Source organism: Dryobates pubescens, chromosome 1 (genome assembly GCF_014839835.1).
Source record: "Dryobates pubescens isolate bDryPub1 chromosome 1, bDryPub1.pri, whole genome shotgun sequence".
Taxonomy (NCBI): Eukaryota; Metazoa; Chordata; class Aves; order Piciformes; family Picidae; genus Dryobates; species Dryobates pubescens.
This window is the reverse complement of record NC_071612.1, coordinates 49,614,174-49,637,892: the sequence shown is the minus strand read 5'-3', so window position 1 is coordinate 49,637,892 and position 23,719 is coordinate 49,614,174.

The following is a 23,719-nucleotide window of genomic DNA, read 5'->3' as shown; positions in this document are numbered from 1 at the left end:
TTTATTCACATGAGATGAAGAATGAGGTAATTTTTTTAAAGTATTGGTATTACATAGGGTTCCAGAAGAACTTCAGATTGGCACTTTTTATCTAAGTGACAGCAGCCACAACTTTTTTCTTACAAGCGGAGATGAGTCAGACTGCAGCTCTGGAGAGAGCAGCTGGAAGACATCAAAGGCTGTGAAAATACCTCAGCTTTGTGCATGTGTTCTGATTCATGCTTCAGCTTGATGGATAATGTGTGGACTGAGCTGTCTTCGCATTTCTGGCATGTCTTTGGCAGAGGGTATAAAACCAACAACGATTCACCTTTCTGACAGAGGTAACAACATAAATGACAAACTGTCCTCCAGCTCATCCAACCACCTGCTAGGTACTTCCTCACTTCTCCCTAGCATAAGAGAGGCAATGAAGTAACTTGCAATGGAAGAAAGGGATGAAAGTAACTGGAAAAGGAATGGGGCTTGGGTTTCTCCATAGTTATTCCCACAAGTTCTATGAACTCTGGAAACAGACTGTGTGCAGGCCCTTTAGCTATGTCTTAAATCCCATTAGAAAGGCAATTTCCTTAAGGGAAATGCAGAATTATAGAATTATTTTGGTTGGAAAAGACCTTTAAGATCAAGTCCAACCACTGACCTAATATCACCATGGCCATAATTTCCTCAAGTGCCATGTCTACACATTTTTTAACACCGTCAGGGATAGCAACTCTACCACCCCTTGGGCAGCCTATTCCAATGTTTGCCTGCTCTTTCTATAAATATGTTTTTCTTAATATCTAATCTAAGCCTCCCCTGGTGCAACGTGAGGCGGTTTCCTCATCCTGTTGCTACTTACTTGGGAGGAGAGACCAACATCCACTTCTCTACAAGCTTCTTTCTGGTAGTTGTAGAGAGCAATAAGGTCTTCCCTCAGCCTTCTCTTTTCCATCCTGAACAACCCCAGTTCCCTCAGCTGCTCCTCACCATGCCCTTCACCAGCTTTGCTGACCCTCTCCAGACACACTCCAGTAACTCAGTGTCTTTCTTATTATGAGAGGCCCAAAACTGAACACAGTATTTGAGGTGTGACCTCGCCAATGCCCAGTACAGGAGCACAATCCCATCCCTACTCCTGCTGGCCACACTATCCTTGATACAGGCCAATAAGCTACTGGCCTGCTTGGCCATCTAGGCAGAAAAAAGCAAATTTACTATGTGCATTTCTAAAGGAAACAGAAAAAGCTAAAAAACCTGGAAACAGAACGCAAGGCTACTTCAAAATTGTTGGTTTTATTAATGGTTATGTATGTGGCCATATTTTATTTCTAGCACTACAACAACAGTTTCTTATATATATAAAACTTATTACCTATGCTCTAAGGGTCACTGTATCCCAGGAAATACTTTTGCACAGATCAGAACAGTGTTGACTGCTAAAGATACATTGGTTTGACCCATGGAATGGGGTAATCTTCACCCTCTGAACTCTTTGAATCAGGTGCATTATGCATATATATATATAAATAAAATTGCCATTTCTGATAATTCCAGCACCATGGTGGGTATCATAAAATAAAAAAAATAAAAATACATGTATCTCTTAAAGACTGGATGATGCCTGTATTACAACATAGGTGCAACACACTTTCATTTCTAGAATCATAAAGAAAATAATCAAATAAACACCAAAACCCAAAGCAGTGTCACAGTTCAGGCCCAGCCAGCAGATGAGCCCCACACAACTTGCTGTGCCCTGGTGGGATGGGAAATAGAATCAGAAGGAAAAGGCAAAGCTCCCTGGGCTGAGATAAGGAGAATTTAAAAAACACAACAGCACTAAAAAATAACATCAAACAGGGAGAAAAATACTGATGAAATAGTCCATACAATGAGTGATAGAAAACTGCACTGACCTCAATAGAATGGCCTGACCAGCTGACTCCATCTACATCATCATCACCAACTGAAAACAGCCACACTGACCCTGGCCAGCCCTTCCTTTATATAGCAGGCATGACATCACTATGATATCAAATACCCATTAGAGCCTCAGCTGTCTGTAGTGGCTCTGGCCCCTCCCAGTTTCTTGGGGAAACACATACCAAAACCTTAACCCCATCCTAGCTGAACCCAGGACACGAGAGCACATAAACCAGAGACAGTAGTCAACAGTTTTCTTCAAAGCTTGTTGTAGATGTTAAAAAAAATCTTCTTTAATATGTAACAAATACCATCTGTTTACTTCACCATCATATACATACTAATACAGGTAAAATTGTTGCAGTAATGTCAGTCCTGGCCAAATGAAGTTAAAACAACAAAGCAAGGTAGAATTTAAATCACGTACCCAACATTTGTGGAGAATGTAGAAGTTTTGAATAGCCCATCACACAGGCCTATATGACCTGCATATAAAAATTCCTAAGCCACAATTATTTTTTATGTATGCAATATAAGCAGAGGATAAAATATTTCCCAAGGATGCCCCTACACACAAGATGTGATTAATAGATGATGAGGGAATTAGCTGTCTCTCTAAATGCCCAAACTGGAGCTTCCTACAAAGGCTAGTGTCATCAAGGGAAAAATTAAGACTAATATAATATAGAGAAGAGTATTTGACTGGAATATATAGCTAAATCTGCCCTTGTCTCTATTGATAGAGGTCCCCTGGACTTTAAAGAATTTATACAGTCAAGTTCAGAGTGGATATTAATATAAACATGGGTTCTATACTCCCCATCTCGGTCACTATATACATGTCCACTACACCACAAATGCCCAACCTCCCTAATGGTTTTCTGGTTTCATAGCTACTGTGAGGAAAAGCGTCATAGTCAGACCAATATAAATTTGATTCTATCATGAATTTTATCCTAATTTGATCAGAAATCAGATTTTTCAGAAAACCATACCTGCTTTGTTGAGCAAAATGCAAAACCTGACAAGTTATATAAGTTGTTTATGCCTTCTCTTAAATGGGATAACTCTATGGAATTCATTCCAGATAGTTAATTCAGAAACTATTTATGTGCGCTATATGTTGCCATCAAAAGTCTAGTGTTAGTATAAAAAAGCAAAGTATTAGTATAATAAAAAGGAAAATATCTATGTCTTAGGATATGCTATCTAGACCGCAGTGAACGCACAGTTTACATTACCTGCATGACATAAAAGACTATACTAGACACAAATTTCCACAAAAGACTATTCCCAGTCCTTCTATTTAATTTTCCACTGAGGCAACAAATCCTACCTTGCACCCTAGGGCTATATTATTAAGAAAATCTTGTCCCATACGAAAGCTGACCTAGGGAAAATAAGCGAAGAGGGGGATGGAGAAGAGTAGCCACAACAACTTCAAGAGTAAATATAGTAAATACTCAATATGTCAAACTGAAAGTGGTAGTCCAAATACCTGTTTGAGGCTCTGTCTAATATGGAATAAATAGAAAATGTAAACAAAAAAATCTGTTTGGAAGGTATGTATGACCACATTTTTATAGTGGTGTTCTAAATAGCTCAAATTAACATTTCTTATGATATCTCAAAATACATGTGACAGCTCAAATATATTTTAAGTAGCTCTTTATAGGGCAAATTATTATCCTCAGTAAAGCAATGTGGTGTGAAAAGTTTGCTCTTCTATACACACAAGACTTCTGGTTCAAGACATAAGAATGCACTTCCAGTACCATGTGAGCATCTTTGCACACTGAATGCATAAAGCAAACAACAGTGATTTGCATCTTTAGACATTAATATGAACACTAGGTTTTTGGAGGGTTATGTGAATCCATTACTACCAATAGGAACAACCTATTTTGTTTAGAAAATGGACTCAGGAATATTTCTAGCTTGAACTGCTTTTAGCTACTCTAGGATAAGATGCATAATAGGCCTTCCTAAATACTTACATATCATAGCTGGACATCAAAGGAAATACACTACTTCAGCACTTTATCTTTTACACTGAGAATTTCATCTCTCTTCTAATTTAACAAATGCATGTGGAAACACTGGGGCAAGATATGGTGTGGTTTGTGGGAATGACCAATTAAGAAGCAGAAGATTAAAATGGCCCCACTTCTGGATGAAGGTTCTAGTTTTTCTTAATGTAAACCAGGTTTATAATATTTTCCATTCAGCAATGAGCTCTGTTCCTATCAAACTGTCAGATAAGACAACGATTTTCAGCTGTTATTTTTAACGCCCACTTGGGAGAACCAAAATCAAATGTCTCTGATCCCCTCCGCGTCCTTCTATTTTGTCAAACCCTACTACTTCCTCCAGGGAGCGTGCAAAACAACTTGCAAGAGAGAAAAGCAGCAACATGAAGATACTGGACTGCAAAAGTCATTCTGACATGACTGAATAGACCTGGCTGTACAGGAAGTACACGAGTAATTTTTGTACATTTAGTATCTAACATGTTTAAGCTTATTTCCTTTCTCTTTCTATTAAGACCCAATAACAACAGTTAGAAATTACATCAGCATGTCATAGCTTGATATGATCTAATTTTGGGCCATGAATTTCTTACACTTTAATTGAAGCATTTACCTTACAAATGCAAGATAGATTACATTAAGTATATGTTATAAACATCAATTTAATAAAGAAGTTATCTTTTCCTTCTAAGAAAAGTTATAACATGCTCTCATTTCTCACCTAGTCCTTGTCTGTGCATTGTGTTTGACTGTCTTAGGGTAAATACACGCAAATGAAAAAGTTGCTTTATACTGACTGAATAACATGTCACATTAAATTAAGAAAGTGAGTTGCCATAGAGGAAACATTAATTAAATCAAGGAGAACTATGTGTTCAAACTTAGAATGTATTTGGAACTGCTCTAGGGGAAAAAAAAATAAAAGACCAAAAAGAAAAAGAGAAAACTCAAATATCATCTCAAAATATATTCAGAAACTATAGCTCGAAGCAGACATGGTCATAGTTAGAAATCTGTCAGTCTACTATAAGAAGCTTGATGCCAGTTAGATACCAGGATGTTGCTAAATGGATTTTGTCTTGCATTCCTCAAACTTTTTACAGTTTGATTGCCAGCCTATGGTTCTGTGAGCAAAAGAAAAAGGACAAATTAAATAAATACATATATGTGCAAATTTATGTATGTTTGTGATATGGAGGGTCAAGGTAGTGCATTATAATAAAGTGAATATTTGATTGTTTTTTCTTGCTTATTGTGGTTTTATTTTAATGATCTTAAAAATAAGTATGAAAATCAGATTTTCCTTTTATTTTTCTGGTCAGAAAAACAGACAGGTCAGAACTGCCTGAAAAGAATTTCAAATTATTCTCACTGCTTTGTAAAAAGATCAAGCTGTGTATCTGGAAATATGTTTTACTGCAAAATAAACCTTTAGGCTTTTATTTAAATCTTCCTTAACTTTAATGAACCTCAACCATTAATTTAACAAAACAAAACAAAAAGTTCTGATAGATGATTGGGCAATAAACCAGAACAGCTTTCCTGAAAAAAGTCTGTATGATGTTGAGTTGTTTTGTGCAAATTAGCTCTGAGGGAATCACTCATATAAAATAGGCTTCCAGAAAAATATTAAGATTTTTCTCAATAGGTGATTATCCTACATTCCTTATAGCTTCTCCCTTTGTTCTCATTAATTTATGTGTCCCAGCTTACTGTGCATGTGAAGAAAAAACTCTCACAGTCCTCTGTTTCTGTGAATAACTTCCTCTTACTGTTGAAACTTTTGAAAGTAAAAATTGGCATTTGTTGTTTGAGCTGAGCACTCTAAATTGGAGGGAAAAAAAAAGTGCAGTAGAGGAGACAAGCATTTAGAAGAGATTTTTGAGAAGAGGATACACTTCATACACAAAAATGAGAAAAATAATAGTTTGTACTAGTTTGGTGCATAGACTTTGTCATCTTGCTTTATTTTCAGTATAACACTGTTCATAAGTTTTTGTACAGAGGCCGTCACATGGGGTTAACAAATGGTTAGGTTCAAAATTGCCATCTGAAAGAAAGGTTTTAAGTTGTCTTATGACATTAGGTCACCTGAGAATCTCGGTGATTTCCATTTGTTCCTACGTTTTGCAGGACCCTTTTATGGTGAGCACTGAACACAGAACCACCAAACCAAGCATGACTTTTCTTTTTCTTCCTTGCTGTCCCAAATACCAGTACCATTCTAGTGCCCAGCTGTCTCATTACTACCATGGAGCACAATGAAATGTGATGTTTAGCTGTACCGCATGTTCCACAAATTTTCTTCATCAAGCTAAGATCATCTTGCTTCAATAATAGAAAATAATAATACAAAAACAGTGATTACAAACTACAGTGAGAATCACCTAAAACACCTAAAACACAAATGAAGAGCTGTAAGAGTTTGAAACATTGCAGAGAGCTGTTCCATCACAGAAACTGGAAATATGGTTAAACATTAAAATGCTGAAAAGAATACTTTTAAACCTGTATGCATTCAATATGTAACCAGAGCCAATGAGATGTATTTCTAATTTCAGAGTAATAAATATGGAAAATATAAGTATTTATCACTTTAAAAATCAACATAATAGTAATAGCACCCTTAAAATTTGTAATCAAACTACAGAAGTATGCATACATTCCTATCATGTAGTAGGAAGCAAGCTCTAACATAATTTTAGAATAGAATAGAATAAACCAGGTTGGAAAAGAACTTTGAGATCACTGAGTCCAACCTATCACCCAACACCATCTAATCAACTAAACCATGGCACCAAGCACCCCATCCAGCCTCCTCTTAAATGTGGCAATGCCAGCGATGAGCAGTGTGAGCAATCTGGCAGTGTAGGCCATATTGGTCAGCTGTATTGACTCCAGTCTCCATCGCTATACTTAAACACCGCCAGTGACAGTGACTCCACCACCTCCCTGGGCAGCCCATTCCAATGGCAAATGACTCTTCTGTGAAGAACTTCTTCCTAACATCCAGCCTAAACCTCCCCTGGTGCAGTTTGAGACTGTCCTCTTGTTCTGGTGCTGGTTGCCTGGGAGAAGAGACCAACCCCCAGCTGGCTACAACCTCCCTTCTGGTAGTTGTAGACAGCAATAAGGTCTCCTCTGAGCCTCCTCTTCTCCAGGCTAAGCAACCCCAGCTCCCTCAGTCTCTCCTCATAGGGCTTGTGCTCCAAACTCCTCACCGGCTTTGTTGCCCTTCTCTGGACATGTTCCAGCAACTCAACATCTTTCCTAAACTGAGGGGCCCAGAACTGGACACAATACTCAAGGCGTGGCCTAACCAGTGCAGTGTACAGGGGCAGAATGACCTCCCTGCTCCTGCTGTCCACAGTCTTCAGTGTTTGAGCCAAAGTAATGTGAAGGACTATAGTGAGATTTTCAAACCTACCAAAGCATTTCAGGCAAACGATTTGATTTAGAGTCTCTGCCATGTGTGAGCTGAGTCAGTTCTCTTGCAACCAGAACCTTTGTCTTCATTTGACAAAAACACCCTTTGCATTTATCCTTCAGAGAGTCAGGTTTTGTTATTCCATTTGATGCCTATTACAATTAGATTCACTTCTATATGATTATTAGATTATTATTGATAACAACAGCATAAGCATCTTCGTCATTGCAACAACTACACCATAGTTATAGAGGAAGATTTCAATTGAAAAAAACAGAATTAAAAGAAAAAAATCCACCCTCCTCACACTATTTTTGTAAATAGTAAATAAGAAATAGAGCTAAGGAGAACAAACAAGAAAAACATGTCCTTTTGTAATAGCCACTAGCATCAGTGCCCTGCCTGCTCTGTCAGCAATTAGCTTTATTTATCATCTTGAGGTATTTATAGTATAACGCTTCAAAAGACTGTATACAAATACATGTCAGGACTAATGTGATTTTTAATATTAGTATTCATATTGGTATAGAACTGTTCTTTGCAGGTTGAAAAAATTCAATTTCAACTTTATACCCCTGAAATCCTTGTTTTTTATAAATTCAGCTAGCATAGAGCACCAAGAAGAAACACATTTCAACCCTTTGACTTAAAATGCACCCAAAAGCCATTTGGTTTAAAGAGCTTCTGTAGAGACAAAGATATAATGAGCTAACTGAAAGGAAATCCTGAGGAAAGAAAATACTCAAAGCATCCTTTAATAACAGGAGAAACAGGGCTGCACACAGACAGCAAGACAAATAAGGTTACAAGTGTCTGTGGGAGTAGAAGCTATTCCATTAACTGCAAAGAAGAAACTCCATTTTTGCATTGACTGAAGTGCGCAATATCAAATTAACCTTGTGACAGAATGCATGCTGGAGTAGCTTTATGTGGCTGCTATTAATAATAATACAAACATATAAATCCAAGTTTATAGGTCATCTGCTCATAATACAAAGTGAAAATATCAAATGGTGATAATGGGGAATGACTGTGCAACCCATGAATGGAAGTTTCTGTAACTCAGCTTAGAAACAAGAGGGAAAAGAAGGCCTGATGAGAATATTAAGTGATCATTCAAAGGAGGAAATGGAAAGGGGGAGAGAAATTTTGGATTAGAAAGGGGAAAGAAAAAAAAAGTATTTTTAATTTTGGAAGGAATTATGATTTTGCTATTTTCTGAATATATAAGAACACCAAAGTTTTGTTTAACCTCCCCTATATTAGTAAATAATCATATGCATTGCTCAGATATACAACAAAAGGTGTAAGCATAGGTGTAAGGGATTACATTTGTGTTTTGTCTTGCTAAGTCTAGCTATCAGCTAAGCATCTGCATAAATAAGGTGGAAAAATCTCTTGATAAGAAGTTTCTTGACCTTTCTGTCACCCTTAATTTAAACACCTGGGCTACTGGACATTCTAGTGTATTATAGCAGCAGGGTCTGAAAGCTTCTTATTATTTCAATTTCTTATACTAAGCTGTAAAACTCTGTTTGAAAAAAATGGACTTAATAAGTTCCAGTTTAGGACCCACTCTTAAGGTATTGCATTCAAAACAGCAGAAGGAACAAAGCTGATGAAGAACTACAAACGACTGCACTGTTTCAACAAGGCCAAGTACAAGGTCCTGCAACTAGGTACCAGTACAGACTGAGGGATCAATTCACGTCTAGAGGAGTGGCTACAAAAATAGTCAAAGGGCTAGAATAGAATAGAATAAACCAGGTTGGAAGAGACCTTCAAGAGCATCGTGTCCAACCTATCATCCAACACTACCTAATCAACTAAACCATGCAACTAAGCATCCTGTCAAGCCTCGCCCTGAACACCCCCAGCGACGGCGACCCCACCACCTCCTCGGGCAGCCCATTCCAATGGGCAATCTCCCAGACGAGGAAATACTCAGTGAGTTGATGGTGTTGAGCCTAGAGAAAAGAAGGTTCCAGGGAGATATTATTGTGGTCTTTCAATATTTAAAGAGGGCCTATAAGAAAGACAAAGAAAGACTTTTTGCCGGGGTCTCTACTGATAGGATTAGGGGAAATGGTTTTAAAGCGAAATAGGGTAGATTTGCATTAGACAGGTTGCCCAGAGTTGTGGGTGTCCCATTACTGGAATTGTTCAAAGTTAGGTTAGATGATGTCTGGAGCAATCTGATCCTCTGAAAATTGTCACTGCCCATGGCAGGGGACTTACAATAGATGACCTTTAAAGATCCCTTCTAACCTGTGTAATGCATGGAGTTGCCACAGTTCATCAGAGAGTTAAATAAATGCCTTGATACTTGGAGAAACTCTCCAATGGCTGCAAACCCTCTATTGCCACATTCTTCATTTCCCTCCCTAAAAACACTCCTACAGCTGTTTCATTCACTATGCAGAAAACCTCTTCTCCAGATGGCTTGGGTAGCCTACCAGACACTGATGCCAATTCAGATCCTGTTGAAGGAGGTCCAGGGATGAGGAAACTGTGAAAGAAAATTTGGTCTCCTCTGAAAATGTGGAACACCCTTGTGAAGGACACAGAAAGTGATTATTATTTCAGGGAGAGAGTTACTATTCTGGTCTGGAGCATAAAAACATCAATGAAGGGTTACAGAACTTAATTTTCTCTTTGCTCTTGTTTTTCAAAGTTTGCATGACTACTTACTCCCATTGGATTAGATGAAATAGAGCTGAAGGGGTGGAAAATTATCTTTCCTCCGTGTCAGTTACTCCATGGAGACAAAGACTTTTGGCTTCTCTAGAGATATTTGGGCTAGTTGTGTGCTAACCTACACCCCGTGCAATTGCACTGATGTCAACAAGACCAAACAAAGTGTGTGCTTGGGAGGACAGCAACATCAATGCTCAGTTATGCAATACTCTTGGGGAGGTTTTTCACTTGACATAGTGCATACAGCTGGGAAGGCCATTCATTAACACTATTTCTTTCAGGATCCCTCTGAACTCAGGATGTCTCTTCTTCTTGGAGTGGTGAAAAAACAAGTGCACTATTATTACAGTTGTTGACACTGTCTTTTATTGACATGAATAGAGATTATTTGAACAGAAGCAGTAAATGATGAACAGTAAATCAATCAGGCCAAATTGGCAGAGATTTTTAGCTCAGGAGACAACAGTGTTTTTCATCTGAAAATAAATGCACACCATGTGGTAGCTATTGTTTCTGTTTGCATGGGGTGAGTCTTTTCATGGTTTTGATCCATCAATATGAATGGGGGAGCATTTAATTGTGGGATACATTTTCCAAAACATACATTTTAAAACAACAAACATTTGTCCTGGTAAAACAAATGACAGATTCTGTAACTTTTTTTTTTTTTCTCCCATGTACCACTGAATGCTCTAATAGGGAATTCCTTATTTTATGCCACAAAACATACATATAATGACTATCTGAAGTCCTACAATTCAGGTCATAATACTCCTTGGTATAACACAGAGAATCCTATACTTTGTGTGTTAATCTAATACTGTACTAATCTTTGACACAGGGGGATGTGAAGAATTTGTTGCAGCACTAGGACTCCTCAACTTCTCACCTTGTGAAATGAAGGCTCTTGATTAACTGCAAAAAAATAACCCTGCCAACATCCAGATACATTGTTATTTTACTGAAAAAGCTGCTAGTTTTTGCTCTTCTTCTAACTTTGAATTTGGAACCTGTTGAAAAACTTACAGGCCTGTGCAGCAACTGAGAATGTATTAATTACCTAACCATTTTTAGTTCTATTGTTCTTGGGTTGTTGCTGGTTTTTATTTTTCTGCACTTAAAACAGACATTAAAGTATAGTTAAATCTTGCTATTAATGAGCTCCAATGTATGCAGTGTACCATTACACCAGTGCAGCAATCTCCACTCTTTTACCAGCCACATACTACGGTTACTGATTCACCTATTAGAAATAATTATCTTTGTAGCTTAACTGTATCCCCAAACACAAGAAGCGACACCACAATAAAGAATTTATTGGCAATATATTTGCCTTTTGCCACTTGTTAGCTGAGCAATTCTCACATTGCCCAAAGATGTAGCTACACTGGCAAAAGATGTAGGTATAGAGCAGGCCTGAGGAGTTAACACTACAGCTGTGAGAAGAATCTTGAGGGACCAATGCTGCTCCTGATGTACAGAGCTAATAATTGTGACAACAATTTTCTTGCAAAATTTAGCAAGTTGCCTTCAGAAGGTAACTGAAGGAAAAGTTTTGTTTAATTATACTTACCACCCTTAGGTAAATATATATATATATATATAATTCATGAATAAATGACCCAATTATCATGATATCACACTAATTCTAAGATAAATGGTTGCTCATGAGTCATAATGTACTACCTTTCAGTGACTGCTTTATAAAACCTCTTTTAATTTTCCCCTGTAACTCGATAGCAATTCATTCTAAGCAATTTTCTTCAATTCATTTTCTGTTCTAGGAAACAAATTTGTATAATGGTGCACTTGTTCTTTGTGTCATTCAGACACTTGAAAATGTCAATCTGCTAATATTCTTTTGTTGTTGTTGTTGTAGATTCTTTTTTCACTACTATTTCTAATTACCAAAAATGCATCTTTCATGCAGCTCAGCACCTATTCAAGTGCTACTCTTTTACGTTTTTTAATCAGGAGAAACAAGTGATTAGGAACACATATTTATTATCCTTGAACCAAACATAGGATTTACAACAGTGGATGGAACCATATTAAGTATTTTTATCACTCATCCTTCTATTTTACACTGTTGTCGAATACTACACTTAATAAAAACATATCTCAGTCAAGGTAAAGATTTAGATTATTTTCTTTAAAATTCCACTTTCTTCTAAACTTTTATAACATAATTTATTTATGTTTTTTAATGCTGTTAAGGACAACAAATTTTGTATGAGGTATAGAAAGCATCAAGTCATCCTATGATGAATGACTTGTATCAGAAACTAACTACATTTAAAAGGAAGAGATAACACAACTTCAACAAAACCCTTGCTGAATTTTTAATCTAGATTCATTAGAAAGAAATATTTCTTTCTAGAAAGAAATCTTATTGTGTCTGTTTCTTTTAAAAGATTCTAGTGGGTATAAAGTAAAAAGTATCAATAGTTTATCCCTTTTATTTTATTGAATGCATTGATACAAATCTTAAAAGAACAAAATAAATCATCAAAATATCCATAAAAGCTATTGCTCATAGTGAGTTATGTTCCTTTATATTACCAGATGCTCTTAACTCTGAAACAGATTGGCCCCATAAGTTAACTGAATGAGTGCCCCATTTAGTTTGATCTAATTTATACCTCTCATGCTGTGGTACTCCGAGTTCTTGGGGAAAATGTCACAATATTAACCTGGACTAATCAAGTTCCCAAAATTAGAACTCCATTAGAAGAGAGGTTAAAAAAACCAAGCACCACACATCACATCTTTGTCACAGTATTTTTCAGTCCACGTGTAAGGAATTTACAGCAAGGTGAGGCTTGACAAGGCTCTGAGCAACCTGATCTAGTTAAAGAAGTCCCTGCTTACCGCAGAGGGTTTGAACTAGATGCCCTTTAAAGGACCCTTCCAACCCAATGCATTCTGTGATTCTAGTCAGCTTTTTCCCAAGCTCACATGACATCACCTATCACACACAAAAGAAATTAAAAAATCCCTATCTGTACAACTCCTTAGAAGAAAATGCTTCAGAAAATCTTCAGAAATATTTGTGGAAAAACATATCTACTGCTTGATGAGCTGCTCGGTGTTAGGAGTTTATCCTTTGATATTAACATGCTCATCATCTCTTAAGATTTTGTGGACTCAAAATATCTGACCTGGGAGGACTTTATAATGACTTTGTAAAATAGAAATTTGTATCTGGTCTTTCTTAGTGTTGACAAAATCAGCGCAAGTCAAAGATGGCATTTCAATAATGGGCAATAGGATGAATTGGAGGTGTAATATTCCATAATGTCTGACAAGTTTCACTGTGTGGTAAAAAAAGTGAGTTCAGGAATATCCAGTCACAAATACTGATCCTCAACTAATAAAGAATCCATCCTGAAAAGGTTGTCATTAGCTTCTTGAAGCACTTTTAAAAGTCATTATTGTGTGGTTTTTTTATGGTTGGGTTTCTCTTCTTTTGTAATCCTCCCTCTCCCGCCTCCCCCAAAAGAAAGTCATTATGGTTCATGTCTTCTTTGTAAAGAGAACTCTATCTAGATCCCCTTTAGTATAATTTCACATTGTAAAATAAGATAATTATAACGAAAACAGCTACTGCTAATGGTTTTGCTGAGTTGAAAAGGCTGACTAATGTACAAAGCAATTTATTCATTTCCCTGTACACTTCCTTCGGCATTATTACTTTCAGATTATTGCCTTTTCACTGAACACCTTTTCTAAAAAAATGTTATTCCCTAGTACATTTTCTGCTGGCTGGACTATCCACTTTCCCTTTCAGTGGAGTGATAAAAATCTATAAACTCTTATTATAAAAAGAACTTCTAGCTTTGTTACATTTTTATGTTGCTGTCTGTCCAAGGTTTCTAAGCGTGATTATCATCTATAGTGAAATAACTTACTTCTCATGCAGTCCTTCAATGGCCCAATTGAAATTTAATAGAGGATGTTAATGTGCAAATCTTTAAAGTGAGACCATGGAGCAAGTGGGCTAAGAAAAAGTACATTAGTTAAAAAAGGATTAACTTGTTTTGAGTATCCCTCCCAAACTAGGGGTGGAGGGGGGGAAGAAAAAAATAAAGGGAAAAAAAAAAAAAAGAAAGAAAGGATGGAAGAAAGAAAAAAAAGCCCTGTTTAAAATGTCTGATCTCAGTCATCTTTAAAGATATTCAAGAATCACCCACGTATAATACAATATTGAAAAGAATTTGATTTCCACTTTTTAATGGTAGGTAACCTAATCGAATTATGTATCTGAGGAACACTGATTCGATAAAGGACGAAAGGTAATATAAACCTTAATGATGCAGAGAAAGTGCAAAGTCAGCTGAAAACAACCCATTATTGTTGTGTGTTAGGAGTAACCAATTAATTCTGTATAATTATTTATCCAATAAATTCTATATGCATCCTGGTATTAATCAAAAATTACAGGAACACCAAATGACAATTTTATGATAACAGATCTCTATGTTATATATGTTTTCTGTGTTGTAAGCTGTCAAGGTGCTGCTCTGTGAGGATGGGGAATACAATGGAAAATCCCTGTACTGTGGATCAAAACAGCACAAATCCTGAAAGATAAACCTATTTTATTCCTTTTCTATGAGCTGGATCAATGGGAATAAAGCTCTAAATAATTGCTTTTATTTGACACCTTCTTTATTTGTATCCTCAAAATACTCTAGGTGCAGACCAAGATCCAACTGCAGGGCCAGGTATTCACCAAACCCAGAAATATTCTGTTATTTCTCCTAGATAGCTTGACATATATGTAGAATATGAGACATAATAAAAAGAATGCACATGGGACAATAGCAAGAGGCAATGAAATTGACTTATCAGTTAATTAACTAATGTGTTAATTTTTACTGTCCATCAAAGAGACGTGTAATGTTTGAGTCATGATAAGGCAGAGTGATGGGTGCTTTTTTTCCCCTCACATGGGAGTTACAGCTGGGAAGATGCATGCAGATATCATAGAAACCTAAAAATTGAACAACTGAAAATGATATTGTTCTGTAGTGAAAGGTAATAGATAGTTAATTAGAGACGAGTGTGGCAGATGTATACTTCATGATCCTAGAGGCAAAAGTTGAGGTGAGCACCAGATGACAAATTCCGGAAAGACTAAAAGATCTAGGAGAGAGCTAGCTAGAGGAGGAGTTTCTGTAACACATGCTGAAGGAGTGATTATGAAAGGGTCCAAGAGGAAAAGCTGCAGAAGGCCAGGGGATTGAGGATAAATCATCACAGGCTGAAGAGGATGCCAGGCATTTTCATGGAAGCAGTCAATGAAGACTTTGGCAAGAGTAGTTTCAAAAAACTACAAGACATGATGTTCTAGATTAGAAACAACTAGCTGATACCAGTGGTATATCTACAATACCTGTCTTTCTCTCGTCAGATGAGATATATTGGGAGGTGGAAAGGAACCTAGGAGCAGGAAGAGGTTAAGGAAAATCAGAAGAAAGCAGAAAAAGTAAAAATTAGAGCTCAGCATCTAATGTGGGATGATCATGGTGTACCAGAAGAATAGAAAGAAATCATATATCATATTTTTTTATATACATCATGAGAGGGGTTTTCAGTGAATGGAAGAAACCTTGAAGGGCAGGACCAGCCAAATTATGTTTCTTGCTGGAAAAACTCCAGATGCTCTGCAGAAAAGGGAGCAGAGAGAAGAGATTTTTTTTGAGCAGTTAAACAGTAAACTGGATCATACAGCTAACATGGAGAATTCTAGCTGGGAACCTGGGAAACCTGGGGTCTGCACTGACAGATGTGAACCAGGAGAAATTAACATGAGGAGAGAATTTCCATGGAGATATTTTGAATCCTGAACTGGGAACTCCCCAAATCAAGAGCTGCCACCTGATAACACACAAGGGGGGAAAAAAAGCATGAAGAGATGAAGAGTAAACCAAACTAAATTCACAACTTCTGCATGAACAGGAAAGGCAGAAAGTTCCTGAGAAGCCTTTGACACTGACAGTGGGTGCCTGGTGCAAGTGAGGGAATTGGGGGTGGTGGAGACAAAAGAACAAGCAGCAACTGGAAGTGGAGGTCTGAACTGGTACAGCCTCTCTTCGTCCTGCCCAGCTACAGCAACCTCAGCAAGAATCCTATCTTAATTTTTCATGTGCACAATGTTAAACAAAACCTTCCAAAAGGAAGAAAGGCAGAGGCAAAGGCAGAGGCAGAAGGTAGGTGGAGAACAATAATATTGAAATAAAAAATCCTGGTTATTTTTCCAGTTTTCAGATTAATAAGATTAGAATAAAGGAGCCCAAATTACAAGCCAAATGGCCTAATATAATCTCTAATGTCCTTTTTATAGGTGTACAGTTTAACAATAAATAACTGCAGTTAGCCTGAGGCAGTAAAGATTGTAGTATTTTTATGATGTTCCTCTCTGAATATACAGAAGAGTTTTCTTTTCTTCAGGGTATTTTCTAAACATAATGGTAATAATACAATTACCCAGTTTGCTTCTTCAGACATACTTATGTAGATGCAATGAATCCATGGTCAGATCCTTGGCCAGATATAATTCCACTTCACACCATTAAGAGGACACAGTCTCAGGCTGCGCCAGGGGAGGTTTAGGCTGGAGGTTAGGAGGAAGTTTTACACAGAGAGAGTGATTGCCCATTGGAATGGGCTGCCTGGGGAGGTGGTGGAGTCACCATCACTGGAGGTGTTCAGGAGGAGACTTGATAAGGTGCTTGGTTGCATGGTTTAGTTGATTAGGTGGTGTTGGATGATGGGTTGGACACGATGATCTGGAAGGTCTCTTCCAGCCTGGTCTATTCTATTCTATTCTATTCTATTCTATTCCTGGTAAAGGGAGAATGGCCATGGATAGAAAGGCTGCTAAACTAACGAGTCAACTCCTCTTCAGCCTGCAACTCAGTGGGGTTGGATTCACACTGCTGGTTTTTGAATATGTAGACCTTCTGGAGCACTGAGTCTGCTTAAATTTATTTTCACATTAGTTTTACCAGACAACATGCTTTATCATGCATACTTTGATTTTATGGTCTCTCTTATTAGTAAATCCTGAGATAAAGTGATTTAAAATCTCTATATACATGCACACACAGAGGGAAGAAGTCCATGCAATTTGTCTTGATAAATTAAATAAGCATTTGTATTCTAGTACCTCTCTTAAAGTTAGCTACCAGACTCTTGCAAAGCTATGTGTAATTTTATCTTTTTGGAGAAAAAAACTAAGCCAATATTTATAGCTATGCTTCAAACTCATCTTCTCCCAAGGACTTTGATACTGAGAGATGGCATATTTCCTCTTATTTTGTGTGTATGTGTGTCCCTTCCATTTCTCAGGAACTAGACACTTTTTTTAGATTTAGTTTAAATAAAGATCTTTTCATCTGAGATCTTATTTCCTGGAAATTCAGATTTTGCAGTTTAGTCCTGATGAGATGAGACTGAAACAAATTTTTATCTCTTTTACAGACTTACATAGATTTAAAAGATGAGTGGCCACACCATAGGAACCTTCTTAAATGTACTGAATCTCCCTGTAAAATACATTTCCTCTGCTAAGTGTCATGGCTACCTTATCTCACCTATATCAGAACATGGTACAAGAGAAATAAAATGAACAAGCTCATGATGTTATAACATTCATCAAAGATATCTTTGTAGCATTCATGCCACATTCAGGTGTGCAGTCAGACTGATCATGAAAATTCAAGGTCTTGTCATCTTCTCCTTAACAGCCTTTCAAAAAACAGGGAGAAAATGTAACAACCCTCAAAACGAATAGGTTGTTTACATTGCAGTGATGTGGAAGCACCAAACGCCCAAACACAGACAGGAAGTTTATGAAGTGTCAGAAGTTTTCATCCTGGTGTAATGAATAATAGCAGGCAGAGAATTTTTCAAGCAAACATCTTCCCTCTGAGTAATTTGCTCTGTATCAAGCCAACACAGATCACCTCATTCCCCTCTACAAGAAATCAAATACTCTGGAGCTTGTTCTGTGGCTATGCTGGGTTTTCTTTATGGGATATCAGTGATATATTTGTAGTGTTTGTTTATAGGGCATTTTATAAAGGCATAAAAGGGTGCGTGTACTATGGTAGGGCTGCCAAATTTTACTCTGACAACTAATGTGCTGCAGCATGGTCATAATTCACTTCTGGAAGAGTCTTGAAATGAGAGAAAAAAAAAAAAAGAAAAAAAAATCCCTGTAGCTTAGTAGAAAGTAGAATTTTGTAAGACTAGAAATTCAACTTCATGTCTTCTAACTGCTATTCAAATTTCCAAGCTATTCATCACATATGTCCACAAGCCGTAATTTTAAATAGTTGTAAAGTTATTCTCTTATTTTTCATTGAGTTCTATGTAATTATTTAATCATTCCTCAAAAGGTCTATTCCACTAGGCAGCAGCAGTATTTCTTGGAGATGAGAAATGTCATAATTTCAAGAAAGACTTGGGACTGTATTGCCAAAACTGAATGTCTGCTAGTGGAGCAGCAGTGTGTTGGAGTAGGAATGACTTCATGGGTGATATCAATCTGGTGCTCAATGGCAGGAATAAAAGAACCAAGCCTGAAATACAAGGATTCCTAATAGATTTTCTGTGCTTTTAAGAGGCAGCTCTCAAAGAAAATGACTTGTCACTTGTAGATTTCCTTTGTAGTTACCTCCATACTACTTTGCAACTAAATCTATAAGGAGTGAGATAAAGGGCCATCAAGGCATCACAGCTCAATATACAAAATGCATGGGAGCTCAGTGCTACAAATTCTACATATCCAGCTTCCAAGCACCTTTCTTCTCTGATCAGGGCAACACCACCTGGCTGATGTCTTTATGACTGTAACACAGTAAGGCTCCATTTGACACTGAGGTCTAATCACAACTCAAAAATCATACTAAAACACTTGAAAGTGAAAATAATACACACATTTTCTCTTAATTTTAGTAATAAAAAGCTTGAATCTTGGCATTAGTCAGGACTAAAGAAATAAGCCAGAGTGCCCTGGTCAATCTTGCATGATTGCAGGTGTCATAAATACCCCAGAAAGTCCCATGCTTTTGAAACTTACCTGTAATTATGCATATGTAACTGCAGAGATACTGGCATACAAGAAGGCAGGAACTGTTATTTAGCATAGAGTGACCCAGGATAAGGCTTTGAACAGTGAATATACTCTTTTCATTCACCTGCAGGTGATAAGCTAATCAGCCAGTATCTCTGTGAGTACTTCCAGCCAGTAAAACCACAAAAAACCTTCCTGTCTGTTTAAAATCTCTGAGTGTGTTTCTCATCTGCAAACCCACCAGGGGCCTTGTAGCAATTAGAGACAGAGGTATCTGCACAGTAGTGACACCAAAAATGCATAGCTAATGACTGGATATACAGGGGAGTTTGTGAGAAACATCAACTTCTTATTGCGCTCCTCATCTGTGAAAGATTCATGGTATAGATAAAAGGGAGATAGTAGTTAAGAGGAGTGTTTCAGTGTGAATGTCAGGATGAGAACCTTTATGAATTGTTGTTGTGCATGTAAATAATTGAGCAACCTATGATTTCCTTATTAATTGGTAAGAAGCCACATTGAGTACATCTGCACTTACCACAGTCTAATTCAGGTACAGCATATCAGAAATTCTAGCCCCAGGAAGTGTACACAGCAATTTGAATGTCAGAGTTAATACCAGCAAATTATGGGCTAATTTATACATGAGGTAGTAGGCAAAAGAAATTTCAGCTATTCTAGATATTTCACAAGAAAGCTGTACTGAACTAGTGCTGTTGAAGAAAGCTTTCAGAACCAGTTGAACAATGTAGAAATCTTGTTTTCATTTTACTTATGAATCAAAGGAAAGGATAGAAAAGATCCAGATCCCATCCAGCAATGAAGTCAGTGTGAAATTATCTGCCAGATTCAGTTACCAATAATCTGCAAATCAGTAAGCCATTACAGAAATGCCTTTGCATTGCAGGAGGGAAAAAAAAAAAAAAGAACTAGACAAAGAGACAGAGAAAAATTAAACCCAAGCAATCTACTTAAATTCAGGGTATGTAAAACATGTAAAGGCATTAATAAATGTGAGTTCTTAAATGGCAGTAACTGTTTTTTTCCTCCCTCATTACAGAAGCATAGGCTGACTCAGAACCAAAATGTGTTTAATGTAGCCATATGGTCTTAAGGGTAAGAAATGCAATGCCATAAAGATGTCCATATGAAGACTTTGAAAAGTTTCTGGAAAAACCTGTAGTTCTTATCAGAATGCTACTGAGTTTTATTACTAAAAGAAAAACTGCAAATGCTTCACCTCCTCTTATAAAATTGTTTTAAAATAAAATAAATAACTTGTTATGCCCATATTTGATTACTGTTTTATTGGTCAAATACAAATTTTAAATGCTTTAGGCATGCTGCTGGCTCTCTATAGTGGGGGGGTTTTGAAGACTCAAGCAGCTAACACCCAGATTGCCAATAACAGAAATTCAAGATTTTGAGTGATAAGCAAACTTTCTTTTATTAAAATATATAGTGTTCCCCTGTATTTACCTTGTTGTTATTCCTTGTCTTCAAATATGAGCTGTTTCAAACATAATATTTGATCATGATAACAATAATTTCGTTTTAGACTCCATAGTTTAAAAAAAAAAAAAGAAAAAGGAGGAACTCACTACATTCATCCAATTCATATCACATAGTACCCTCCCTTGAAGGACTGCTTTTATGTAGATTTCTGCCAACTTCTCAATTGAAAATCTACTTTTAAATTCCTGTCAGGTGCTTTCTGCTTGAAGGGCTCCAATGTGTGGGTGGCTGTTTTTCTTGTGTGTGCCACAATGAGTCTCCTCCTAAGAGAGCTGGGGGAGGAGGGACAGGGGGAGGGTTGGTTTTTTTCCTCCTTTTGTTTCACACCACATTTGTAAAATGACAGACAAAATGTCTTCTCTCCTGAAAAAAAACCAGCCCTGGAAAATTTTAATGTTCCAGAAAAAAACCCTATCAATCTAGTTTTTGTGCTGGTATTTAATGCCATATACCTAATCTGCAGTTAATGGTTAGGTAATTTAGATCATTGTCTAAAAAATGTGTAATCTAAACTTCTTTGTGCATTTTCTTCTTCTAGGAAAGCTGAAAGAATATAATTTCCTCTTATCTACCTGGAGATCACAAGCAATATTCTTTGACTTCAGCTTTAAGTAGGATAGAAAAAAATTCCACATTTTGAAGAACTTATTGACGAACAGCAAGTTTATAAACCCAGACCACACATCATTTTCTAAATAATGTATACTCTTGTGCACGTGCAATGGAAAATGTGTAACCAGGTTTTTTTTTAAACTGAAAAAAGCCAAGAGACACACCAGCCTCACTTTTAGTTCATGAGTAGTTTACATACGCAGGCTCCAAATATGGAGTCACATCAGTGTCTCACCAGTGACAAAAGTGTGACCATCTTCCTATGCTGTTTCAGTAGTCCCATTCTCCCTCTGTGTTGAAAAAGGTTGCAAGGTGCTCTGTCTGCCAATTTCTGCTTAATTTGGTTAGCCATTAGTCAGAGCACCTAACACTTTTTTCTTCATGCATAGCATTTGCTTCAAGAATTAGGTTTGTTGCATGATGTGGGATATAATCTATAATAATATCCACTGAGGATGAGATTTTCTTCTGGCATTTACAGTACCAGTAAAAGTATTCATATCACACTATAGGTATAAGATTACTGTTCCCAACATTATCTTCATGAACACTTTCCTGCACGTGTTTTCTGTCACAGTGACATCTTATGTTTTGAGCTAACAAGTTAATAGTGTAGAAGAAAAAATGAGTCTCAAAAATGTCAAACACAAATAGGTGAAAATCACATCCTTTGTCACTTCTTCTGGCTCACAAACCAAAGCTGTCCAAAGTTAACTGTGCTTCCACCTTTACCTCTGCTGACTCTGAACAGTGAGTACTTGTCAAAAGAGATGCTGTTGACAATTGCCTGGGTGTGAAAAGCTGATAGCACAGCAGAGGTATGTAATGCAGCACTGCCTTCTGCTCCTAACACCGAGAGGTGGATTTTGGGTCATCTGTTTGAAAACATGGAGTCTTTGAATGTCACCATAGGTGACTGATGCTATCAAAGTAATCTATGTGGGTCAGCTAATCTGCGTCTCCTTCCTACAGCATTTCTCCTTCCTACAGCATTTCTCCTTCCTACAGCATTTCACCCCACTGCTCTGGTTTTGGTCTAGTTGGCTCCTTCTCCAGCCACCTCCCAGCTGGAGTGCTGGAGTCTGCTTGTAGCACCTTCCTCTTCCTCTGTCCCACAGACCAAGTTGCCCTCCTGGTTTCACCAAGCAGCATGTACTCTGAACTTACTTACTTACATTTTACTGTGAAATTTTCTGTGTGTTTGTGGCAGCTTTTGAATGCGTACCTTGATCATGAAAATAATGAAAAACATTTCTTCTTTATTCTTTCTTTTCCCTAATCAGCACTGAAAAGATGTTGAAAATCTTGTGGGCTGGTTATAAGAAGCTGGGGCAGAAACATGAGTGATTTTTTTATAGTTGGCTTGAGAGCTAGAGACATTCTCCTCCTAATTAAGGAACATAAACTCTGCTACCTTAGTTACAGCAAGGAGCAAACAATACCAACATGAAGACCTTCATACTAATATAGCTGTGTTCCCTTGAAGGAATTATTAATATCATTGACATAGAGAAAAAATAATCACACCCTCTGACAAAATATGCTGATACACAATGCTTCTGTAAATGGAGCCTAAGGCTCAGTCTTCTCAAACAGCATCCTCTGTCTGACGCAAACTGCAGCCTGTTTGGGCTTCCCTTGGTAACACCTGCAAAATGTGAGTGAGTGTATCCAGGTGGGCTGAGGATGGTAACCTTCACATTAAACCAAGAGAAAAGCAAGGCTTCTTCTGGAAAACTTCGACCTTTGTTGCTCTCCGGTACTAGTAAAAGGAGCTGATAATGTACAAAGCAGGAAGTGACAATGAGACAGTTATTAGCAAGCCTATCTTAACGTGATTCAGAAGGAACTAAGTGGAGCAAATTGAATTTTTGGTTCTTCATCCTTCTGTAAAGAGTCTGTGGTTAGGGATGTTGCAAAGGTTCAGGCTCAGTCAAGAAAAGCTGCTCTTCTTCAGTGGGAGCCACCAGTGTTACCAGGTCAACACTCATCTCTTTCACTGGCTAGCATGGGCACAAACTCAGGTGTCATCTGCACTTGCTGTCAGCCCAGGGCCCATCAGGGAAATGCAACTTTATACTCAGAGACCACAACCAGGGATAAAAAATGGCTGCAAGGACCCTTTTCCCTGGATTTTATGCCACCCAGGTGCTCTTGGGTAAAATCAGGCATTTCCTTATGCAGATGTTGTGAGGGGGCATCACTACTTTCTTGAGGGTCTGGGAGACACTACAGTTTAACACAAAAGCAAGTGGCAGCCAGCAATTTTTCTTAGACACAGAGAGCCACATGGGACAAACTTGGCAAACAACTGAGGGGAGTTCATCTCCTCTCTTTGTCACAAGGTGAGCTGCCTGCAACAGTTCAAAAGAAGCACTAGGAACAACATCTTGGCCGGGTCAGCTCTCACACAGCTGCTGCACTCCCCAGTTGCCAGCTGATATAGGA